General features: G+C 43.9%; 1 protein-coding gene and 1 pseudogene across 9 annotated transcripts in view; one reads left to right on the top strand and one right to left on the bottom strand.

Moving 5' to 3' along the window:
* The window catches only part of LOC121439585 (dystrobrevin beta), a 215,352-nt gene that overhangs the window by 123,225 nt on the left and 70,370 nt on the right, over positions 1 to 21,757 (bottom strand). The window lies entirely within an intron of this gene.
* Positions 5,691 to 6,794, top strand: LOC121439586 (annotated as a pseudogene).

Raw genomic sequence — 21,757 nt, 5'->3', positions numbered from 1 at the left:
ATCCTCAATGAAGGCTTTGGAACATAATTCTGGACAGGAGATTCAGACATTGCAGAAGGCAATGGTGAATAGAATTGAAAAGATTGAGGAATTTCTAAATTCTGATGAAGAAGAGCAAAGGGTAGAAAGGCAAATTTTAACTACATCTGTGGGTAAATCTCTCCGGGACAATTTCCACAAAGCTCTACCTACAGCTCTACCTGCCTTTCCAGTAATAACAACAGAGAAGGTGATTGGTTCCAGAAACCCTAGGGTCATAAAGGAGGATACATGGGAGCCTGTCCGTATGAATGACCTCAAGGAAATTAAACAGGCTGTCATGACTTTTGGGATGCAAGCCTCTTTTGTTAAAGAGATGCTAAGATCTTGGGCCACGACAAGTAGAGCAACGCCCTCGGACTGGCTCCAGCTGAGCTCTGCAGTACTTGAGAGTGGACCGCAATTGACATGGCAATGCTTATTCAGGCAAGAGGCTAGACTCTTAGAACAGCAGGAAAAAGCAAAGGGAATTGATATTTCCCTAGATAAAATTCTAGGTGAAGGGCTCTTTTCCGACCCTCAGGAACAAGCTAATTTGAATGAAAACACACTCTCCATGTGTACTACAGGAGCCTTAAGGGCTTGGGACAGGGTACAAGACCCAGGACAGAGAATGGAATCATTTGTCAGAGTTAAACAGGGTCAGAGAGAACCCTTTAGTGACTTTTTACAAAGATTAACTAAGGCTGTACAAATAGGGATATCTGACCCAAAAGCAAGACGTATAATGATTAAGTCTTTGGCTTATGAAAATGCAAATGTGGAATGCAAAAGGATTTTGGGGCCTTTAAAGCTCAGATCAGCGCCTTTGGAAGAATGGGTCTTGCATACACTCAATGTTGATACATTTGATTATGGCACTGAAGCATGGGTAGAAGAAGCAATTTCCAATGGTAAAAGGAGACACCAGAAAACCAAATGTTTTAATTGTGGCAAAATGGGTCATATGAAAAGGAATTGTAGACAACGGATTTTCAGAAATAATAATAATAATAGTAATAATGCATCTTTCAGAAATAATAATAATAATACATCTTCTAGAAATAACAGAAATAGGAGGACTCAGCCTTCAGGTTTATGTAGAAGATGTGGAAAAGGCAGACATTGGACAAATGAATGCAGGTCTACAAGAGATAGACAAGGCAACCTGATACAGTCGGGAAACGTGAGAGGGGGGGCCTCACAGGCCCCCATGGCAAACATGGTTCAGTCATTTCCAGTTTCTGCAGAGAACGTGCCTCATCAGGACAATTAGGAAGCCCCATGCCTACTGTTACAAGCAATAATGATCAGAAAGATAAGTTACGTGTGCTTTGGCAAACTTCTATAAATGATCAAAGACCTAAACTGAGAGTGTGTGTAAATGGCATTTTTATTACTGGCCTGCTGGACACAGGTGCTGATGTAAGTATCATTACCCCAGAATCTCGGCATCCGTATTGGCCTCTTCAGAATGTAAATGTTCAGCTCCTGGGAATTGGAACCCTATCTCGAGTAAGGCAGAGCACGAGATGGGTTGAATGTATAGGGCCAGAGGGACAAATAGGAAAATTAAAGCCATATGTAGCCAATATCGCAATGAATTTATGGGGTTGTGACCTATTACAACAATGGAATACCGAAATTAACATTCCTGCTACTTCTAGAGCCTATTTTTCTGAGAATAATATTAAAAGATATTACAAACGGAGAAAACCGGCCATTCGGGCTGTACAAGAACAAGCAATTGATGTCCCTTCAGAGATACCAACAGCCTTGCCTCTAAAATGGTTGACTGAGAAACCAATATGGACAAAGCAATGGCCTTTAGCTGAGGAAAAGTTACAGGCTTTAGAACAGCTGGTACAAGAACAATTAGATGCTGGACATATAGAAGAATCTACCAGCCCTTGGAATTCTCCTGTATTTGTGGTTAAGAAAAAATCAGGTAAATGGAGAATGGTGACAGATCTCAGGGCCATCAACAAGGTTATTCAACCTATGGGCCCTCTGCAATCTGGAATTCCTTTGCCCTCTTTATTACCAAAAGGATGGCCTCTCATAGTTATTGATTTAAAGGATTGTTTTTTCACTATACCTTTGCAAAAAGAAGATAGAGAAAAATTTGCCTTCACAGTGCCTACTTATAACAATTCTCAACCTTCGAGGAGGTACCACTGGACCGTCCTCCCCCAGGGTTTGTTAAATGCCCCTCCCTGTGCCAATATCTTGTGAACCAACCATTGCAAATAATACGCAAGAAATTTCCCAAATCTATAGTATACCATTACATGGACGACATCTTGTTATCCGATTCAAACATGGATACCTTGAACAGACTGTTTGAAGAAATAAAGATACTTTTACCTAAATGGGGATCGATCTTGAAATTTAACCATCATTTTACTTTCACAGGATCCCCCAGAAAGAACGTTGCCCCCATGACAGCTGGAAGTAATTCTAGAGGACGACGTCCCCTCTCCCAGTAAAGTTTACCCCTGGGTTTAGGGACATCATTTAGGGGTTGGGAGGTTGGGGGAGGAATTTTATAAGCTCAGGGATCATTTTGAAAAAAAAAAAAAGAGGGAATGATGGGATAATAGATTTATAATTGTGAGTTACTGCTTTTAGACAAATATATTGGTATCAATTCTTGTATATTGAAACAAAGTTAAATTATATTGACTATTGTATGCATGCATGTTTCTATGTCTGTTTAAAACATTTTTATGTATTGACATATATTGTATTGATATATATATTGTATATATTTACCATATTGCAATGTACATTTCTACCTCTGATTAAGATACTTATATAATGTTTGTGTATTGATATATATTTGCCATATTGCAATGGATATTTGTACAGTGTTTATATTTGGAGGTCATTATCCTCATTTGTTACACAGTTGTTTATTGTCTTAGTCTTTAAGTTAGAGAGATATTGAGAATTATATAGATAGTCATCTAAGTTTGTCATTTCTAATCAGACTAATCAGGTTCTTTAGATATATAGAGATTATACTCAGTATAGATAGATAATCTTCAACCTCTTCAAAGAGCTGTAGAAAATGGCCTTTAATCTAACTCAGAGTTTCGTGATAGTGAGACACTATTGCTCCTGGCAACACCGCTCTATTCCCGAGAGAATGTTGAGCACCAAAGACACTCCACCTGGAGCCTTTCTATTTGGCAGAACTGGCCTTTGGGCAAAGAAATGCCCATACCTCAACCACTGACACAGATACAGAGCGTGCATCAATGGATAAAACAGGACTGTCATATCCTGCCAAGACAGGGTAAGATAGTTTTGAAAAGTTCCTTGCCTTTAATAATGGTATGTCAGTTATGTTAGGCCTTAGCCAAAATTGGTTGACTCAACATTGCAAACGAGACTTTGGGTGATTGCCCAGGTAGTCAGTTGTCTCTGTCAATTGTTGCACATTTTGGATATATCTCGTTTGTTGAGTAGTGTTTATTCCCTTCTCAGGTCTTTGATTGAGTTGAAGATTATATAATTGTAGTTACTCTTTACATTATTTGGACTCCTTGAGATAGAATGTTTAGCAAAGCTTTTGTTCTCAATATTGTTTGTTATATTTATTATTTGTTGTTATTGTATGTAGTTGTATTTGGTTTAGTTCTGTCTTATTTAGACAAAAAGGGGAGATGTAGGGATAAGTCCCGCCCCTTAGGGGGCGTGTTCGCCTCGGGCTAATGTCTGCCTATAAATTTGGCGAGCGTGCTCCGAGCTGTCACTTCTGCTTTCCTGGTCTCCGCGGGAATGGTGGTTCTGTAAGTCTATTTCTACATTAAAACTATATATATTTTTACAATCTGTCTGCATTCGTTTACGCCGCTACAATGGAGTACTACACAACTGAAAAAAATTACATCTTGAAATTTGTAGGCAAATGGATTGAGCTAGAAAACATCATATTGAGTGAGGTAACCTAGACCCAAAAAGATAAATATAATATGTATTCACTCATAAGTGGCTTTTAGACATAAAACAAAGAGAACCAGCCTACAATTCACAATCCCTGAGACCTAGACAACAAAGAAGACCCTAAGAGATACATACATGGATGAATCTAATCTACATGGGAAGTAGAAAAAGACAAGATCTCCTAGTTAAATTGAGAGTGTGGAGATCATGGGAAAGGGTAGAAGGGGAGGGGACAAGAACGTAAGGGAGCAGAGAAAAACATATGACTCATTAAAAGCAATAAAAAAATAATAAACAAATAAAACATTTAACTAGGGGCTTGCTTACAGCTCCAGAGGGTTATTAGTCCATTATCAACATGATGGATTATGCTGGCAAAGAGGTAAGTGTGATGCTGGAGAAGGAGCTGAGAACTTTATATCATGATTCACAGGCATCAGGCAAAAAACACGGGACCTGGTGTGAGCTTCAGAAATCTCAAGCCCACCCCCAGTGACACACTCTCCTAATCCTTCCCAAACAGTTCCACTAACTGGGAACCAATCCTTCAGACATATGAGCCCTTGAAAGTCATTGTCATTCAAACCATCATAAGGACCCTGTTGTCTTCCAATGTAGCTGAACAATTTTACAATTTCCCAGTCAACACATGAGGCCTTTAATTTTTCTACATTTCTGTCAACACTTGTTATTGTCAGTAGTGTTTATTTTAGCCATCCTTGTGAGTCTGACATCTCACATGAATTTTAATGTTTTTTTTAAATTTATTTATTTATTGTGTATACAACATTCTGCCTCCATGTATGCCCACACGCTAGAAAAGGGCACCAGATCTCATTACAGATGGTTGTGAGCCACCATGTTGCTGGGAATTGAACTCATGACCTCTGGAAGAGCAGCCGGTGCTCTTAACCACTGAGCCATCTCTCCAGCCCCTTGATGTTTGTTTAAGACAAGATCTCAATGTGCAGCCTAGGCTGCAGGACCCTTCCACACCTACCTCCAATAGAGGCTTGCACCACATCATACCCAGCATTTCATGGTTTTTTTTATTTTTATTTCCATAATGGTTATTACTGTTAAATATTTTTTCATTTGTTTGTTGGCTACTTGTGTATTTCTTTGGAGAAATAATGCATTCAAATCCTTTCCTTGCTAATTTATCTTTTGAGCCAAGTCAATGCTATGTAGACCTGGTTGGCCTTGATTTTGCAGTGATCCTTCTGCTCTTATAGGCATGTGCCACACACCTAGCCACTAAATTAGTAAATAAAAGTCATATGTATGTATGTCTGCATGTGTTGGCCACATGTGTGTAGGTAACCCGAGGGCCCAGAAGACAGGGTCAGATTCGCTGGATCTTGTCATCAGAAAGAGCAGTAAGTACTCTTAACCTCTGAACCATCTCTTTAGACCTAATCTAGCTTTTAAATGGTAGTTTAAAAAGAAATCAAAATCCATCCCATATAAGTCATGACCAAGCACACAGTCCAAGATGCTAAGCATATTATTCACACTGTTGTGACACAGGTCTGCAGTGCTACACCCATCATGAGTCTTCACAACTCCACCTCCCCTGTGCCTGGTTTTATCCCACATTACTTGGTTTTCTGTAGTTACTGCTGCTGTGTTTTAAACATCTTTTAAATACTGGTTACGAGACGCCGCCAGCGCAGCTGTGCCAGAGCCGCGAGGAGACCGGCCGCCCGACTCCCCCCCCCCTCGCCGGCCGCCGCGTCCTCGGATTTGTTCCAACAATCTGTTAAAACATGGTGGATTACTATGAAGTTCTGGGCGTGCAGAGACATGCCTCACCTGAGGACATTAAAAAGGCGTATCGGAAACAGGCACTTAAATGGCATCCGGACAAAAATCCTGAAAATAAAGAAGAAGCAGAGCGGAAATTCAAACAAGTAGCTGAGGCATATGAGGTGTTATCGGATGCAAAAAAGCGGGACATCTATGACAAATACGGCAAAGAAGGATTAAATGGTGGAGGAGGAGGTGGAAGTCATTTCGACAGTCCGTTTGAGTTTGGCTTCACATTCCGGAATCCAGATGATGTCTTCAGGGAATTTTTTGGTGGAAGGGACCCATTTTCATTTGACTTCTTTGAAGACCCATTTGATGACTTTTTTGGGAGCCGAAGGGCTTCCCGAGGAAATAGAAGCCGAGGTACAGGCTCGTTTTTCTCTGCCTTCAGTGGATTTCCTTCTTTTGGAGGTGGATTTCCTGCTTTTGACACAGGATTTAGTTCGTTCGGGTCACTAGGACATGGGGGTCTCACTTCATTCTCTTCAGCATCATTTGGTGGCAGCGGAATGGGCAACTTCAAATCAATATCAACTTCTACCAAGATAGTTAATGGCAAAAAAATCACTACAAAGTGAATTGTGGAGAATGGTCAAGAAAGAGTAATAGTTGAAGAAGACGGGCAGTTAAAGTCCTTGACAATAAATGGTGTGGCCGACGAGAACGCCTTTGCAGAAGAATGCCATCGGAGAGGCCAGCAGATACCAGCTCTGGCCCCTGGCCCGGCCCCAGCAACAGTCCGGGCCCTCTCCCCAGCCCGGCCCCCGGCCCCAGCTCCAGCCCCGACTCCGGCCCCTTCTATCAGCACCCGCACACAGAAGCCACCCAGGCCTGCCCCGACGGCCAAACTTGTGTCTAAAAACAACTGGGAAGATGAAGAACAGGACAGGCAGCAGGTTCCTGGCAACTGGGATGCCCCCATGACCTCAGCAGGGCTCAAGGAAGGTGGCAAGAGGAAGAAGCAGAAGCAGAAAGAGGACTCGAAGAAGAAGTCGACCAAAGGGAACCACTAGGCTGAACTTGGCGGCAGCCGCTGCAGCCGCTCTCATGTGTGGTGCGCACATGCATGGCAGCGGCATCCTTTCGGTGCCGCATCGCTTAGCAGGATTATGGACATGTGCCCACGGATCGGTAGGATCAGGGGTGTTGGAGATGGAGGTGACAATTTCGGGTGGCCCGCATAGTGTAAGCTTGTGACACATCCTCAGCCTTGTAACTCTGCTTTTCCCCAGCACTAAATCCGTAGCATTTTCCTCTTGAGTTGTAAGGATCTGCCACATTCTTTTCAGCAGTCGGAGCCCTGCTCTGTGCACCGAGGTGTTTGTAGCTGTAGGAGTCCAGTAGGGCCCAGTAGGGAGCTGGGTATGTGTTCATGACTGTCTCCTGGCGGCGGTACAGTGGGCAGTTTTTAGTACAGCGAAACTTAACAGGTAATGTAAGCTGCGCCTTGAGCCATGGGTTTTAGGGTGCTTGATTCAGTACTCTGGCAACGTAGGCCATCACTAGCCACTTCAGATACAGTCTTTCCTTGTACTTATTGTTCAGTCAACTCTTAATCTTCTCCAGGTAGTCAAAAACCGACACCAAATGTAGTTTAGTTTTTGGGAAATCTCATCTTTTCTTCTTGGAGAAATAGTTGCCCTTCAGTCAACAGGTGTTGCCTAGCAATACCATTTCTAGCTCTCGTAGGTCAGTGCCACTGGCTCTTTACATAGCTACACAGGTGCATGCAGAAAGATCAGCCACCGAGCAGAAGCTTGACCTCAGTTCTTCAGATTGCAAACACTGCCCCTTCACATCGTCCTGTCACAAATCCGTGCCATGTTGCCGTCTAACCTGCCGTTTGCACTGTGAGCACCAGGTGGTTCCGATGCTGTCTCATTTCTGGACTACACGTGCCTCTTGGGGATGTGTTCCTTCCTTTCGGCCATGAGGATCTGTTGCTTGGACTTTGTCTTCTTGGAAGAGAGGGCGTCATTAAAAGTTGGTGGGCTTGAGATGCCAGCACTTGGGTCTAGCAGTGTGGAAAGGGGGAGTTTTGTGAGTTATAGGCACTGCCGTAGCTAGGAGCCTGGGGCAGAGTCACCTGAGGTTTGAGGGGATGGCCGTGAAGTGTTTGCTGTGTTTGCTTGGTTTCAGTGGGAGGTGGTGTGGGCAGTTACCATGGAGTGTGAATTGGTATTAATGTGTGCTGTGGAAATGTGACCCACAAGGCATAATGTATTTTAGTGCTACCAACGTAAATAAAATGTAAACATCAAATAAATAAATAAATAAATAAATAAATAAATACTGGTTACAAGACCTTGCCAAATGTATAATTTTCAAATACTTCTCCATGTAGTAGAACCTATTTTTTGATCTTAGTTTGGAGACAGAATCTCATATGTAGCCCTGGTTGTCCTGGAACTATGTAGACCATGTTGGCATCAAATTCAGAGATCCACCTGCCCCTGCCTCCCAAGTGCTGGGATTAAAGGTGTGCACCATCACTGCCCGGCTGTTTTTTACTTTCTGTTTTTGTTGTTGTTTTGTTTTATGCTTTTTACTTTCTTAACAGCAACTTTTAAGGTATCAAAGTTTTTCATTTTGATTAAGTCTAATTTACCTACCTTTCCTTTGTTCATTGTGCTTTTGGTGTTCTATGTTGTCTAACTCAGAGAGATGAGGAATTTGTATCTATGCTTTTGCTCTTACATTTAGAAATGTGATCTATTTATGTGTATATGATGTGTGCCAGTGTGCAAAGTATGCAAAGCACATGCCCATGTGTGCATATGTAGAGATCAGAAAACACTGGCATCCTCCTCTGTCTTTCTACATCTTATTCCTGTCCTGACCGCCCGGTCCCAAATAACTGATACTGAGGTTTGAATATGAATCATAAATGCTCGGCCGATAACTCAGGCTTGTTCCTACCTAACTCTTACATTTTTTTTTTTTTTTTTGGTTTTTCGAGACAGGGTTTCTCTGTGGTTTTGGAGCCTGTCCTGGAACTAGCTCTTGTAGACCAGGCTGGTCTCGAACTCACAGAGATCCGCCTGTCTCTGCCTCACAAGTGCTGGGATTAAAGGCGTGCGCCACCACCGCCCGGCTCTAACTCTTACATATTACGTTAACCCATATTCTTTATTTATGGTCTGCCACATGGCAATACGTTTATTAACACGGCACATTCATCTCCTGCTTCCTCTGCATCTGGCAGGTGACTCCTGACTCCACCCTTCTTCCCATCATCCTTAGTTTGGTCGTCCCACCTATACTTCCTGCCTGGCTACTGGCCAATTAGTGTTTCATTAAGCCAATTTTGAGTGACAAATCTTTAAAGTGTACAAGAGGATTATTCCACAGCAACAGGGTCTCTCACTGAACTCAGAGTTCACAAGTTTTGGAGGTACATTAGCAGTCAGCAAGCTCTATCAATCATCTTCTCTTAGCCTCCTCACTCCCCTCCAGTGTGGGGGTTTAAATGTATGTGTGACTATTTTTATGTGGATGCTAAGATCTGAACTCAGTTTCTCATGCTTGCATAGAAAGCATTCTTACTCACTGAGCCATTCCCTAGCACTCTCTGTTAACTGCTTTAGACAACTCATCTTACAAAAAGAAGGGTCTCTCCCCTTCTTCTTCATGTGAATGAACATCTGTTTGCCCTAGCACCTTATTCTGAGATGACTACTCTTGGAAAACAGCAAATGATGCTCTCTCATCCTTGTGAGAAAATAGGGAGTGGACATAGCGGTTCACTTTCAGAAGCTTAGTTCTAACCCACTAATCTTCATGTAAATCTTCACACCAGTGCTATATTGTCTTTTTACTGTTGCTTGAATTAAGTTTTGGAATCTGGAAGTGTTGGTCCGTCAGCCTTGGAAATTTGGAAGGGGTATTCTGTTTCCATATAAATGTTATGATCGGCGTACGGAGTCACACAAGCAGCTGAGATTTTCAAAAGGATGACAGTGAATCTGAGGACTAACTTAGCAGTGCTGCTGTTTGAACGTATCACACTCCCGACCTATGAGTCCAGCACGCCTTTCTGATTCCTTTAGTCTCCTTTTGATGATATTATGTGATGTATTGTAAAAGCTTACCTTTTCTTTGGTTAAATTTATTCTGATTTTGCACTTTTCGGTTCCTTTTTCTTGTGTGACTGCCCTGGAGGCTGGGGGGGGGGGGGGGGACCTTAAGCACAATGTTGAATAAATCTAAGAGCGGACAGCCTTGTCTCATTCTTGACCCTATGAAGAAAGAGTCCATTCTTTCACCATCATGCACGATGCTCACTGTGGTTGACAGACATTCTCTATTAGGTTGAAGATGCTCCCTTCAACTCTCCTCAAGCATTTCTGGTTTGTTCCTCCCCGCCTCCTTTTTGAGAACAGGGGCTCACCATATGGCACACACTAGCCTTTAATTTGTTACATAATCAAGGATGCTCTTGATCCTCCTGCTCTGCCACCTAAGTGCCAACATGACAGTCATGCTGCCATGCTTAGTTGGTGCTGGGGACCGAACACAGGGATTCTTGCGTGCGGGCAAGCACTATACCACCTGAACTATATCCCCAGCACAAAATTCTGCCTTTAATCACAAAAAGGCATTAAGTTTTGCCAAATTCCTTCTTTACATTTATTAAGAGACTTGTGCAACTTTTGTACTTTATTTCATTAAGTGATCTTTCTCACATTAACTCATATTGATTTTATTGAATTTTTCATGTTGAGCCAACTTTGCAATCCTGTAGCAATTATCACTTGGTTATACTATATAAGATTTTATGTTCAATTCAATTTGTTAATAATTTGTTAAGGTATTTTGCATCTATTCATTAGTCTATTTTTGTTTTTAATTCTTTTGTTTTGGCATCAGGGAAACTCTGACTGGATAAAATGAGTTTGAAAATATTCTGATCTCATCTATTTAGGAAATTGTAAATCACTGGTAATAATTCCTTAAATGTCTAATAGAACTCACCAACAAAACCACTAAGGCCTGGTGTGTTGGTCTCGATATGTCTGTGTTCTGTCTCTGTCCCCCACTACCCTCCTGGCACTAGGGTCTCCCGCAACCCAGGGCTGGTCTAGAACTTGCCATGTGCCTAAGGCTGTCCCTGAAGTCCTGATTCTTCTGCCTCAACCTCCCACGTGTAAAGATTACTAACTTGATAGCTTTACTTGTTAAACCTGTTCAGATTCTTCTGTTCCATGTGAGGATATAGCTCAGTGTTTGAACATTTGCCTAGCGTTGCTAGGTCAACCTAGCACGGTTGGCAGCCTGAATCAATGTCAGTAGCTTGCTGACTGCTCTATCTTACAGAGCTATCCATCTTCCCGTCGGACCACATTCTACTGCTCTACAGAGAACCATCACTCGATATCTTCTTTATTATTTTAGACTTATGGTTTTGGCTGTTTGTTTTCATTCCATTTATTTTCATTGCAAACCCATGAAGGTGCAGACTTTCTGCTCATCCCAGGAAAACCCCAGCACCCACAATGGTGTCAACTAAGTAACAGGTATCAAGTAAGACTCTGTTGAATCTAAACAAGTGAGCAAACCTGGAAGCAGGAAGTGAAGGGAGAGCCTGTCTCGAGGCTTTTCTCGCTGCAGTAGAAAGGATGTGCTGAAAGGAGGGGACACTACTTAAAGAATGAAGACTTCCTCAACTGATGGCGTCCCAGAAAGGAAAAGGCAAGATGGCCAGAGAGATGTGACAGCATTCCAAGGCGGAGAGCCAGCTTGGAGTGAAGACGAATGCGCGGTGACACTGATCTGCCTTATTACACGGCTCTCTTAGAGACGGCGGTAATTATCCAGGACATTCGTTGGCACAAGAGATGGATTTTTTTTTTAATTAGTCACATACTAGCATTGGAGAAATGGCTCAGTCAGTAAAGTGTCTGCCATGCAAACATGAGGACCCGAGTTTTATCTCCAGAACCAGAAAAAAGGTTAAGCATCGCAGTACATACATGTAATCCCAGAACTAGGAAGACAAAGAAGGGCAAGGCCTGGGGCTGCTGCCAGTCAGCCTGGCCTGATCAGTAAGTTTCAGGATAGTGACTGCTTCGTAAAACACGGGGGACAGCAAGGAATGACGCTCAAGGCTGACTCTGGCCTTTATATGCACAAGCACGTATACCCAGGAAGATACATACATGTACAGACATACACAGAGTCACCTACAACGGAGTTCATGACACAAGAATAGCAACCATGCCTGAGCTGGATAAAGAGAGAGGCGAAAATACCAAGAAACCCAGACACAGACAGGGAAATGGGTTTGGAACAGGAAGGAGATTAAAGGATGACCTCAGTGAGATCAGAGGAATGAATCAGGAGTGATAACAGCTTGTCAAAAGAGAGCTGCTCAGTCAGTGATCGAGAGAGCCGAGCAGACAGATGGGGTGAAATGTCCGGCATAAGTGTGGGGCAGGTATGAGGCTCAGTGGAGGAGATCATCAGAACTGGAGAAGTCAAGAGACTGCACAGCCGGGATTTAACAGGCTTAACTCCACAGACAGTAAAATTACCAGAGAGATAAGAGCGGATGTGGAACCAATCCCCCAGAGCAAAGGGGCATGACCACAAAGTCGGGAAATAACGTAGCTACAAAGGAGGGCAGCAAGACTGGCCTGTGCCTCTAAGCAGTGCCTTGATTTTTTTTTTTAATTAAGAGATTTCCAGGTATATTGTTCCAGAGGTGATAAATTGAAACGCAACGAATAAAACAGTGAGAGTGACCAGTGTGAGTAGAATTAGAGATTAACCCTCGATGACACTCGCTCTCAGACAGCCACTCCCCTGACCATGCGGAGAACTGCCCATCTTCCTTTAGATTACGTAACACTATATGGCAAAAGGACCGCCACCCCAGTGGTAGGAGTGGACATTGCAGGATGCGCTCCAGTTGGCTTTGGAAGCAGTGAATGCCCTTGTTGTCAACGGGCTGTGTGAGCTGCACGGCAAATGGCTGCAGGTGGCTACCAGCAGGAAAGTAGGGGCCAAAGCTCAGCCACAGCTGCAAAGAAATACATTTTTTCTCAATAAATATTTTTTATTGATTTTATTGAGCTATATGTTTTTCTCTGCTCCCTTCCCTGCTTCTCCCCTTCCCTTTAATCCTCTCCCAAGGTCCCCATGCTTCCAATTGACTCAGGAGATCTTGTTGTTTTCTACTTCCCATGTAGATTAGATCCATGTATGTCTCTCTTAGGGTCCTCATTGTTGTCTAGGTTCTCTGGGATTGTGATTTATTTTCTTTGCTTTATGTTTAAACCACTTATGAGTGAGTACATATGATAATTGTCTTTCTGGGTCTGGGTTACCTCACTCAATATGATGTTTTCTAGCTCCATTTGCCTGCAAACTTCAAGATGTCGTTATTTTTTTTTCTGCTGTGTAGTGCTCCATTGTGTAAAGGGACCACATTTTCCTTACCCATTCTTCAGTTGAGGGGAAGGAATACATTTTGCTAACAACCAGTGAACAGGAAAGATTCCCCACAACCCTCAGATCATGACAACACTTCAGCCTTGGTTGACACCGTATGTCAGCTCAGAGGGGTCTGGAGATGAGGGTCTGGCCACACCGTGCCTAGGCTTCTGACCAAATCTGTAGTGCCTGTCATACAGACAGAGAATGCTAAAACAGTGAGCCCAGGCCCTTTCAGGAGGTACTTCTAGATGATGTCTGTGGTTTCTGCATAATAGAACCCCTTTCCTTCACTCTCAGCTGAGTCCAGTTTATAGGATAAGTCACATGGTCACCTTAACAATGATTCCACCTGTCACCTAAATACACAAGGGGGTGGAGACAATAACCAGCAAAGCAGCAGGGGATACACGGTAAGTGGGGCTCTTACGGGGTGCCGTGAGGCTCTTACATGGTGCCGTGAGGCTCTTACAGGGTGCTGCAAGGCTCTTACAGGGTGCCGCGAGGCTCTTACAGGGTGCCGTGAGGCTCTTACAGGGTGCTGTGGTGTTGCAATCAGCTGGAGAACTGCTGGGCTGGAGAGCACAGCAGCAATGCTGGTATCAAGCAAGACACAGAGGTGGTAGCTTTCTTTACTGCACCAACAACAGATGCAGCAGCCAAGGCAGACACCGCCTCAGTAGCTTTGGAGGATACCTGGGCACTGTGCCAAAAAACTGGACTCTAGATTTTCTTCTACATTTCTTCAAGTCTACGTTCTACTTCCTACTTGCAGGGATGCTATTTTACACTTTAAAAAATATACCCAGGGGGCTGGAGAGATGGCTCAGAGGTTAAGAGCACTGGCTGCTCTTCCAGAGGTCCTGAGTTCAATTCCCAGCAACCACGTGGTGGCTCACAACCATCTGTACTGAGATATGGTGCCCTCCGGCGTGCCTGCATACATCAAGGCAGAATGTTGTATACATAATAAATAAATCTTAAAAAAAAATATATATACCCAGGGATGGGGAAAGGTTAAGGACACCTGTTGCTCTTGCAGAGGACCTGGACTCACAATCATCTATAACTGAAGCAGCAGGGAATCTGAGCCCCTCTTCCGATCTCCGCAGATACCTGGCATGTAATGCACGTGAGTATATGCAAGTACAGCACTCATGCGCATAAAATAAAATTTACACACATCTCCAAGTCCTCCAGGCTGTGCTGGCTGGCACACACCTTCAATCCCAATAGAGTTAGGGGGATCTCTGTGAGTTTGAGGCCATCCTGGTTTACATAGTGAGTTCCAGGACAGCCAGGGCCTGTCTCAATAGTTAGATAAAACAGACAGACAGACAGATAGATATAAATTTTCCCTCCTATTTAGATTTGTGCTATGTGTAAAATAGTAATTAAATGATGACATGTATCCATTTGAAACTGGAAAAAGTATGGCCAATAAGCACACATTTTTTTTCTCCCAGAATAGATTACCAAATTCAGAATGTAAGAGGTGCAAGGATACAGATGCTAGTAGTGGCAGAGGTAGGCAGATCGCTATGATTTCCAGGACAGCCAGGTGTACACAATGAGTTCCAGAATATCCAGGGCTGCATAGTGAGATGAAAGAGAGAGAGAGAAAGAATAAGAGTGAGAGAGAGAGAGAGAGACAGAGAGAGACAGAGAGACAGAGACAGAGACGGAGGGAGGGAGGGAGGAGAGGAGAGGAAGGAAAATTAAGAATTGCTTCTGATAAATCTGGCTCCTCATAATAAATAGCTTAATTATGTATTATCAATGCTACAAAAATTACATATGAGATGATCAACAATATTTTTAAAGCAGCAGTATTTGTTTAACATACTGTTAAACACAGACTACTTCCTCATAGATTTCTGAAAAGGATAAGATTGTTCAGAGGTGGAGTCTGCCACCTGCTGGCTAGAAAGGTGAACTTTTCAGGTCACTCCCCCCCCAGTTACATAACTAAAGACATTCTACTAAGAACTACGACTGGATCCAAGAATATTTGCATAAATAATCCCATACTTCCCCAACCCCCTCACCGTGTGGAATAACTAAGTGGGAATCCGTCAGACTGACCCTGGTAAAGTGAAAGCTAGGTAGGCAGAGGCCGGAAGGGAAGGCAGAGATGAGAACATGGCTGCTTCCACACCTCACCACACAGCCTTGGCTGGCCTGGAGCTCACTATGCAGTCTAGAGATCTGCTTGCTTCTGCCCCTGCACTGCTGTAAAGGACTCTGAGAGGGTAAAATTTAACATTATAAACATGAACATTAACCACGACCAGGGAAGCCCTGCTTGTATGGGAATGTTCCAAACAAAAACTGGCCAGATATACCGGCAACGGGCTCTCTCCTTTCACAGGGTCTCCCTGCAAGTCCACCCGTCCAGTCCCCTATCTGGTCCTGGGCTGGCCTCAGTGACCCCACTGCCAGCTCAGAGGACGTGGTGGAAGTGCTGCTGCTCCTTCCAACTCTGCCCAGAGCACTTGTACTAGTTGCTCTCCAGATGCCTGCGCCACAGACAAAGTCTCCTAAACATGAGTGTCAAGCACAAGGGGCACATGAACAGAACACTCAGTGCTGGATTCTAGCCGCCGTTCTAGCTGTGATGGGTCTTCCTGACATCCCAAGTGGCAATGAGCAAGAGAGTGGCACCTCCACTCAGTCCTTCACACCACATGCACCCATACACCCCAATTTTCCAGTCACTCCAAGAAAGGGCCCAGAAAGCATCAAGTAGAGACAGTCAATCCCTATATCCTGCCCATAAACACCTGACACAAAGCCATGAGTATAACCGGACGGCTGCGGTGTTTTATATCACTGATTTTGGGGGGTAGTTTTTATGCAACAGAGTACGGCCAAATCTTACAGCACTGCAGCTCCAATGGCAAAGTTACACAGATGTGAACCAAGTATTTCAGAGAAAACGACCTATGCCCTCGTGAGCTGGATATAAACCCTGAGTGTTACATCTCTACCCTTTGCTTCCGGGTGGAGAGGCCTCTGCCCCTCACTCGTTTTAACAGACTGGTCAGTCTGCTGGAGAGAGAAATGAATGTGCCCACCTTAGCCTGTTCCTATTCCTTTCTTCTGGGGGTCTGTAGATTCCACAGCTTCCCAGGCATCAGCATTCAAGATCTAGAAAGCTAGAGAGGCTGGGAGGTGTGTGTATATAGAGGGAGGTGTTCAACTCAGAGGCTACATCTAAGTTCACTAAATCCTGTCCATCAGAATTTTTCTCTCCTACAGCCCGCCATCAGTCTCACTCCTACAGCCCGCCATCAGTCTAACTCCTACAGCCCGCCACCAGTCTCCTACAGCCCGCCATCAGTCTCACTCCTACAGCTCGCCATCAGTCTCCTACAGCCCACCATCAGTCTAACTCCTACAGCCCGCCACCAGTCTCCTACAGCCCGCCACCAGTCTCCTACAGCCCGCCATCAGTCTCACTCCTACAGCCCGCCATCAGTCTCACTCCTACAGCCCGCCATCAGTCTCCTACAGCCCGCCACCAGTCTCCTACAGCCAGCCATCACTCTCACTCCTACAGCCCGCCATCAGTCTCACTCCTACAGCCCGCCATCAGTCTCACTCCTACAGCCCGCCACCAGTCTCCTACAGCCCGCCATCAGTCTCCTACAGCCCGCCACCAGTCTCCTACAGCCCACCACCAGTCTCCTACAGCCCGCCATCAGTCTCACTCCTACAGCCCGCCATCAGTCTCACTCCTACAGCCCGCCATCAGTCTCACTCCTACAGCCCACCATCAGTCTCACTCCTACAGCCCGCCATCAGTCTAACTCCTACAGCCCGCCACCAGTCTCCTACAGCCCGCCACCAGTCCCCTACAGCCCGCCATCAGTCTCACTCCTACAGCCCGCCAACAGTCTCACTCCTACAGCCCGCCATCAGTCTCACTCCTACAGCCCACCACCAGTCTCACTCCTACAGCCCGCCACCAGTCTCCTACAGCCCGCCATCAGTCTCACTCCTACAGCCTGCCATCAGCCTAACTCTTGACTGAAACTGAGTGTGTGTGTGTGGAGGGGGGAATGGAGTGGGACTAGTATCAAAAAGAAATGTTTCCAGAAGTAGAGTTAGGGCCTGGCAAAACAGTACAAGCCTTCAATGCCAGCTTGAAGGGAAAGCAGGAGGGCTAGGCTACACAGTAACCCTACAAAGAGGCGGGGATACTATTAGAAATAAAGTTACTTCAAAAAATGTCTATATTTGCCATCTCTGCTTCTCTTGCCTTTCCTCCCTTCTTTTTGTTGTTGTTGTTGGGTTTTTTTGTTTTGTTTTGTTTTGTTTTGTTTTTTATTCAAGACAAAGTCTTACCACATAGTTCTGACTGTCCTGGAACTCACTCTGTAGACCAGGCTGACCTTGAACTCACAGAGACCCATCTGTCTCGGCCTCCAGAGTGCTGGGATTAAAGACAGTACTTGAAGCTGTCTTTCCTTCTTGAATTCACATTAATCAGGCTTTTGTCCCCATCCTTCCAAAGAAACTGTCCCTGTGCCAAATAATCCAAATATTAACGAATAAAGCATCAGTCCTGTCTGCTCACTCAACTACTAAACACTTCACAGGGTTGGTCCCTCACTCACTTAATGTGATCTGTTACTGTAGCTTTAAATATAGGCATGCAAATTCTTTTTATGAGGCTACAATTACCCTGATACCCAAACCACAGAAAGACATTACTAAGAGAGAGAACTGCAGACCACCCTCACTCATGAACATTGATGCAAAAATACTAAATAAAATACTAACAAACCGAATCCAAGAACACATTAGAACCATCATCCACCATGACCAAGTTGGCTTTATCCCACAGATGCAGGAATGGTTCAACATATGAAAATCTGTCAATGTAATCCACCATATAAACAAACTGAAAAATAAAAACCACATGATCATCTCATTAGATCCCTTCATGATAAAGGTCTTGGAGAGAGTAGGGATACAAGGAACATACCTAAACATAATTAAGGCAATAAAGAGCAAGCCAACAGCCAACATCAAACTAAATGGAGAGAAACTCCCAGCGATTCCATTAAAATCAGGAACAAGACAAGGCTGTCCACTCTCTCCATATCTATTCAATAAAGTTCTTGAGGTCCTAGCTAGAGCAGTAAGACACCAAAGGGAGATCAAGGGGATACAAATTGGAAAAGAAGAAGTCAAACTCTCACTGTTTGCTGATGATATGATAATTTACATAAGTAATCCCAAAAATTCTACCAAGGAACTTCTACAACTCATAAAAACTTTCAGCAATGTAGCAAGATACAAAATTAACTTAAAAAAAAATCAGTAGCCCTCCTGTACAGAGATGATAAAAGGGCTGGGGAAGAAATCAGAGAGTCAACACCCTTCACAATAGCCACAGATAGCATAAAATATCTCGGAGTAACTCTAACCAAACAAGTGGAAGACTTGTATGACAAGAACTTTAAATCTTTGAAGAAAGAAATTGAAGAAGACACCAGAAAGTGGAAAGACCTCCCATGCTCTTGGGTAGGCAGAATTAATATAGTAAAAATGGCAATCTTATCAAAAGCAATCTACAGATTCAATGCAATGCCCATCAAAATCCCAGCAAAATTCTTCAAAGACCTCGAAAGAATGGTACTCAACTTCATTTGAAAAAGCAAAAAACCCAGGATAGCCAAAACAATCCTGGGAAATAAAAGAACTTCTGGAGGCATCAGAATCCCTGACTTCAAACTCTACTACAGAGCTACAGTACTGAAATCAGCCTGGTACTGGCATAAGAACAGACAGGAGGATCTGGAAACAACCTAAATGCCCCTCAATCGAAGAATGGCTAAAAAAAAAAAGTGATACATTTACACAATGGAGTACTACACAGCAGAAAAAAATAACAACAGCTTGAATGTTGCAGGAAAATGGATGGAGCTATAAAACATTATTTTGAGTGAGGTAACCCAGACACAGAAAGGCAATTATCTCATGTACTTACTCATAGGTGGTTTTTAAACACAAAGCAAAGAAAGCCAGCCTACAAACCACAATCCCAGAGAACTTAGACAACAATGTGAACACTAAGAGAGACTTACATAGATATAATCTATATGGGAAGTAGAAAGTATAAAAAGACAAGATCTCGCCGGGCGGTGGTGGCGCACGCCTTTAATCCCAGCACTCGGGAGGCAGAGGCAGGCGGATCTCTGGGAGTTCGAGGTCAGCCTGGTCTACAAGAGCTAGTTCCAGGACAGGAACCAAAAGCTACTGAGAAACCCTGTCTCAAAAAATCAAAAAAAAAAAAAAAAAAAAAGACAAGATCTCCTGAGTAAATTGGGAACATGGGGACTTTGGGGGAGGATTAAAGGGGGGAGGGAAGAGGCAGGGAGGGGAGCAGATAAAAACGTAGAGCTCAATAAATATCAATAAAAAAAGAAATACAAATAAATAAATAAATATAGGCATTAAGTATAAATCTATCTCAGACTTGCTCTTACACTCTAGATTTGTGTCCAGTGGCCTATTCAACCACACCAAACAAACAGCTATTTTAATACGACATGGCTGAAGGTAGAGGGTGGATTCCTGAGTTCTAGCCATGCCTGGGGACAACAGAAAGAGACCCTGCCTTAAAAAACAGAACTGAACATTTGACTCTAAGAGCTAGGCATGTACCACCTACAGTTTTCCCCTTCTTTGGCCAATATCAATTCCACCATGCGAGTGGCTCAGGACAGGCAGTGTTTCTCAACTCCTCTCCTTGGTTTCATACAGTCCATTATGCTGGTTCATAACTATTCCTAATTCAGTCCCTCTTGTCAGCTCTTGGCTAGTGAAATGCTTGCCTGGCATACGAGGTCCTGGGTTCAAACTCCTGCAACACACACACACTGAATTTGGGCAGCACTATTTCACAAAATAAAAACAAGAGGAAAAGGAGAAAGTTGACTACCAACTATAAGCATCCCTTTTTCTGTTTCCTGGTCTGTCAGATAGAGGCAAGGAGTTTCCTGCTACTATACTTCCCCTGCCATGATGGACTAGATTCCCTGAACCACGAGATGAAATAAATCCTTGTTCCCATAAGTTGCTCTGCTATATATTTTGCCACAGCAACGAGGGAAGTATAACATAAGATTATAAGATTAGCACAACAATCTTCCACAAATAGTCTACGCTTCTCATTTATCTACATCTTTATTTTTTTACCCAGCATCCAGACTGATCATTTTAAGGCATGGATGAAATCGTGTTATGCTACCCCCAAGTTCTACCAAGACTCCTCATTTCACTCAGAAGTCCTGACTGGCAACCAGAGCCTGGTTCATGTCCTGACCTCTTCTGCAGTTCTTCCATGGCTCATGTTACTCAGCTCACAGGCTCCTATGCTGCTCCTTCCCCCTCCCCCGCAGTCATCACTCCTCCTTTCCCGAGCAAGGCCCCTGGGATCTTTGTACTCAGTCTCTAATCTCCTCAACCCCATCCTCTTGATTTAGCATCTTCATTTCTTGTTCATGTCTGAGTCCTAGGCAGACCAGCAGAGGGGCTCCATCCATTCAGGTACCCAGCTGCCTTCCATTAAAGGCTCTTGCCTCACCTAGTTCCTTTGGAGATATTTCTGTTAGGTCAATGGGTATCAGCAGGAGAGGATAAAGACAATGAAGATGGAGGAGGTGGCCTTGCCTAAGATGTAATACCCACTGGAGACTGGCCACATGGACCTGACTGCAGGAGGATGAGCTACATGAGTTACACACCTTGGCAGAAAGGAAAACATGGTTTTGTGACCACTTTGCTCATCATGTATCCCAACACAGTCAACTCCTCCCACAGCAGACACAGGATGGAAGATCCGCCATCCATTTAGTCAGTGCATCTAAGACTGTGTGTATGGCACTGTCTTCCTCAGGACCATATGCAACTCCTAGTGATGCTATCTACGACCTGAAAGGTTACCTGCACCTTCCCCGACTCCCAAGATACACTGGGGGACAAAAACAGGAACTTTGTGCTTGGTCTTTGTCTTTCCCTCCAGTTTTGGTTTCTTTGCTTTGACAAGGTATCATGCAGACCAGACTGGCCTCAAATTTACTATTCTACTACCCCAGTGCTGGGATTAGAGCTTCGCACTACCACACCTGGCTGTGAGTCTCTTCTTTCCCCCAATATCCCTGTGGGCAAGTGTGCTACGGCACATCCTCTTCTGAAGATAAACAACCTTTATAACACACCACCTATCCCTGCCCCTTACTGGCATCAGAACAAGTTCTGGGTTGTCTAAAGTGATTGTCTAGCTCAAATAATAAAAGGTCTTTTCAGTTCAGGCTCATGGATTCGTTGCCAACATGACTCCCTAGAAACACAGTGGTCCTTTGATCTACTTGTTCCCCATTAGTTCTGCGGCCAGGAACTAGTTCTTTCCTGGGCTGACGTATTTTTCACGGTTCTCACTTTCAACTAACAGGAGCCACCGAGGAGCCACATGAAACAAGGTCCTGACTTGTCTGCACAACAGAATCTCGTGGGGCACTGTGAGAAC

Source organism: Microtus oregoni, unplaced genomic scaffold, assembly GCF_018167655.1.
Source record: "Microtus oregoni isolate MIOR12 unplaced genomic scaffold, Mior012 000062F_ref0000492, whole genome shotgun sequence".
Classification (NCBI taxonomy): Eukaryota; Metazoa; Chordata; class Mammalia; order Rodentia; family Cricetidae; genus Microtus; species Microtus oregoni.
Note: the sequence above shows the minus strand (reverse complement) of the source record. Positions and strands in the feature narration are given on the sequence as shown.